The sequence below is a fragment of the Oryctolagus cuniculus genome, chromosome 13 (genome assembly GCF_964237555.1).
Source record: "Oryctolagus cuniculus chromosome 13, mOryCun1.1, whole genome shotgun sequence".
In the NCBI taxonomy this organism is placed as follows: domain Eukaryota; kingdom Metazoa; phylum Chordata; class Mammalia; order Lagomorpha; family Leporidae; genus Oryctolagus; species Oryctolagus cuniculus.
This window is the reverse complement of record NC_091444.1, coordinates 14,688,888-14,693,419: the sequence shown is the minus strand read 5'-3', so window position 1 is coordinate 14,693,419 and position 4,532 is coordinate 14,688,888. Positions and strand designations below refer to the sequence as shown.

Here is a 4,532-nt window from a genome sequence, read left to right as displayed (position 1 = left end):
CTTTGGAAATTTATATTTATTAAATAAAAGTTAAAAAACACATTTTTTCCAGACATATGTTATTTGAAAGCTTAAAGAAATCCAAACTATAAAGAATTATTACCTGATTTTTTCAAAAAAACAAAAAAAAAAAAAAGGAAAGAAAGAAGGAGAGGAGAGAAGACAGGATGAACTAAGGCTACAGAAAGAAAAAAGGGGTCCAAGTCTCCTGGCCTGAGGCGTCCTCCCGATCCCTCCCCTTCCCTGGCGCCTCTAACGGAAGAACATTCATCAAGGATTTGGCATCCACGGCCCAGAAGTTTGTTATCCAAGATGATGAATGCTGACATGGATGTTGATGCCGAAAATCAGGTGGAACTGGAGGAAAAAACACGACTTATTAATCAAGTGTTGGAACTCCAACACACACTTGAAGATCTCTCTGCAAGAGTAGATGCAGTTAAGGAAGAAAATCTGAAGCTTAAATCAGAAAACCAAGTTCTTGGACAGTATATAGAAAACCTCATGTCAGCTTCCAGTGTTTTTCAAACAACTGACACGAAAAGCAAAAGGAAGTAGGGGACTGATGTCCCTTCTCTTTCATGGAGTTGCTGCTGACCTTTTTTTTTCCTTTAAAACTTCGATAGATTCCAAAAGTTACAGTACTTTTATTTGTGGCTTCACTGAATATTTCGGAAGATAATGTCAGATGTAGGCAAAATTAACTACTTAACTGGAGATTTCCACAAGTTTGTGTATTATGTTAGTCTATGAAAATGTGCAAATGTATTGTAGAGACTTTATAATTAGAATCGCATATATTTATGACACTTGAAGATGAATGTTTTATCGAGTTTACTTTGATTTATAGGCTTAGCACTGTCTTTTATTATAGGCTTAGCAAGATATACAAGAAAAACCCACCATGTTGTGAAAAAGTGACCAAAATCATGTCCTGAATGCACAGCTTTATGTACCTGTCCACCATGTTGTGCCTCTGCTCCATTTGCCTCTTCCTTCCCACTCACTTCCCCAAGGAAAACAGTTTGACATTTGTAAAAGTAATTTTAATAGTTAATCATCTATGATGTAATCTGAACCCTAATTGTTGAAACTTAACCAAAATAAGATACTTTCTCAGCTAGGGCTTGTCATTTGTGATACTTAGTAATAAGATAGGATTGCTGGTTTCTCTTTAATCAATTGAAAACAGATGGAGGCTAAAAAAATGACTTTTCCTTGAAAGTAAATTGTCATGAATTTTAAAAGCTTCCTTTTGTACAAGATAATCTACTTGGTATCTGTAAAGATAGGCGTCCTAGTCATGTGTGTGCTTAAAAATAGAAAATCTTGAGGGAAAATAAACTAGGGTGTAAAAGTACTTGGTAAAACAGTAGTGAAACAACTCCAGATGTTTTCACTCGAGAGTTGTGTGATCTCTAGTGCAGAGTACATATTTTGGGGAGTATATTTGAAAATGGATTGTTTGACCTTACATAAGCCACCACCAGAAGAGAACAGTAGAAAGAATTTGGTCTCAAGGTTTATTTGTAGAACCCAGCAGATCAACTGCAAAACTCCTTGAGTATATTAGTATCAGAATTGGGAGAATTTCACGGGTGCACTAATTGATAACCTTGCTCAGTATTTTATCTTACTTGTTCTCCCAGAATTTTCTGTAAAGTCAACTTGGTTTGCAGAGTTTTCATTATCCTTTAACAATTTTTAAAAACTTAGTTTGTAGACTGTTTGGTAAGGGAATAATCAATGTCAGAAGTATTATTAAAATGTTCTAGGAAAAGAGATCAAATAATATAGTTTATGATTACTAGATTTGACTACTTTTAATCATGGAATAACCTTATTGTAGAAGTGTAAGATTTGATGTATGAATATATAGTAGTTACACTACAAACATTTTGCATCCCTTTTGTGACCTGATTGACAGATATTTAAATTGTGTTGCAATTCTGCTTTGCTGTTTAATAAAAAGCTGTTTCAGAAAAAAAAAAAAAAAGAAAGAAAAAAGGAAGTAGAGGGGACTAGAGAAAGAAAAAGAATAAAAAAGTCAAAACAAAGTTGTTTTTCCATATTTCCAACAGAATTAATGCTAAGTAAGAGCTAAGTGTCGTCGATTCAGGCCAGAGTCCCGGAAGAAGAAGAGGAGAATGACTTCAGAAAAGATAGGGGTAATTAGACAGCAGAAATTGAAGGAAGAGAAACGAGGGGAAGGCGGGTGGTGCAGCTCAGTAAAGGGTCCTATAACTGATGGCAGGGCAGCAGGGGCCAGGGACATTCTGACAGGTAACACAGACCTTGGACAACTTGTCTGCAAGAGTTGTCCCCAAACATTTACTGTCTAAATCATTTGAAGCACAACGTTTACCAGGTAATGGCAACTGCTTTACTTTCTTCCAGATCCCAACTCACAGAATGTAGAATATTGTTTGGGAGTGTGAAAACACCTACACGTGTTGGATCATGTTTTTCTTCTGATAGATTTTTCCAAGCGCTCTGAGAATATGGTTATGATTATACAGATCTGCTGAAACTTGAAGTGTCTAAATTACCGTACATGGTTAAAAACGGACCAGACTTTTAACCTACGAATGCTTTTTACCAGAAGTGGAATAACGTCAGCGTCTATGAAACTACTGAGTGCAGCTTCTTAATCTCTCTGCTGCTGAACAGCTCACTAAACCTGCCTGTTAACGCACATGTGCCCCATGCGTCTGCTGTGTCCTAGGGTATCCAAGAATGGATTTTCCATGGAATGCTACTGCCAAGTTCTCTTTCTTCTGGCACCAGTAGAGGGGTTGAAATATACCTATGGGTTTGAATGATAAAATATAGTATGAGCTTCAGCAATGCCAGAAAATAGGGGTGGTATGTAATGAAATTTAAGATATAGAGACACTTAGGTGGATTGAATTTTATGAATTCATCAACAACAGCATTAGATTCATCCACTTTTTCAAAGCTGAGGCAACAGTTACTGTGTTACTGAAAATCATTCAATTTATTTTTCCCCACCCTATTCAGCAAATTAGCTTTGATCCAAGTAAGACTTTTCTCTATTGCAAACTCAGAAGAGTCTGCAATTGAAAAAGAGGCTTTCCAAGATGCACTGCTTTGCTCTCACCACTGCACAAAAGGAATTGGAAAATTGTCTTTCTAACTGATTTATTTCACATGTTTGAAATACCAGAAATGATTCTTTCAAGCTGGTGAGCTCCCTGAAAGATCAGTTAGCAGGACATCTCTTGATGATGCGGTGTATCTTGCCTCCCTCAACCACAGCCACATCCAAGTACAAAGCACAGTGCTAGACGCTACTAAAAGGAGAGTTAATGAAATGGACAGACAATCCCTGTTGTCCAAGATCCCACGATTCAGTAGTAGAATTTAACTACATATGTACATACACACTTGCCCACATACACGCATTGTGTATTATAGATGTTCAGGTATGTATAGGATACATGAGGTACATGTACACATGCATATGGAAACACATGTAGCCTCATATATCATTCAAGCAAGAAAGTGATAAATGCTGTGAGGAAGACTGAAAAAAGTATTTTAAAAGCATGACTGAGGAAGAATATGCTTCCTCTGGGACCAGAAAGGAGATGCAGTGAGCATCAGGAAACCCTTTATGGAGAAGGTGAGTTATCTGTAATACAGGCATCGCTCTGGTAGGTAGAAATGGAGAGGGGGCAGATTCCCGGCAGGGGGTGTGGTAATACCGTTGTAGAAACAGTGACTTGAGGAGTATGCCTCACCCAAGGAAAAGCATGGGATAGAAGGTTTTCACTTTGAGCTAAGGGGTCAGGTTTTATTTTGTCCAGGGAAGGAATTGTCAATAGAATATTTTAGAAAGGAACTAGAGGGTATGGTCCTATAATTTGAAGGGAGGTTACGGCATCGGGGACAAAACTATGTATGCGTTCTTGCCCCACCTGTCCAGCTGCCTTGTCTGTGGCACTGTCTACAAATGCTCTTCTAGTACTACCTAGTCTTCTGGCCAACTCTACAGCTTTTCCTTTCTGGAAAGTTCTGGAAATGGGCAGACAAGACTGACCTCTTTGTAAAACATCTAGGCACATTTCAAAAGAACAAATAATGATCATTTTATCTCATTAAAATGTCAGCTATAGCTAGGATATTTGCCACATTAATTCTCTCTCAATATACATTTGTGGAATCTGTCATTATGTGTCACAAATGTACAACTTACATGAAATAATTTCAAGTTTTCTTCTACATGATTGGATGGTTCTGACAAACCTAAAAGTGTTTTTGTTCCATTTAAATGGCAAAAGGCTGAACTGAGCAAATCTTTTGTTTTCAGAGAAGACAAGAGATTCAGCTTTCATGACTCGAAACTGGTTTCAAAACCAAACTGTTTTCAGTAGTCATTAAAATAAGCATTATCTTATGTTCATGAGAACGTAAAGACATCATGGCAAGCTAATGATTATCAGAGTGTGAGTTTGATAAAAACCAGGTTAACAACTCAAAAATCTACTTAAAATTCCCTGCCTCTCCTT

At 37.2% G+C, this 4,532-nt stretch overlaps 1 pseudogene; it reads left to right on the top strand.

The window, feature by feature from the left end:
• The first annotated feature begins 200 nt into the window (after positions 1-200).
• LOC138844916 (short coiled-coil protein pseudogene) lies at positions 201-898 on the top strand (annotated as a pseudogene).
• Positions 899-4,532: the final 3,634 nt, after the last annotated feature.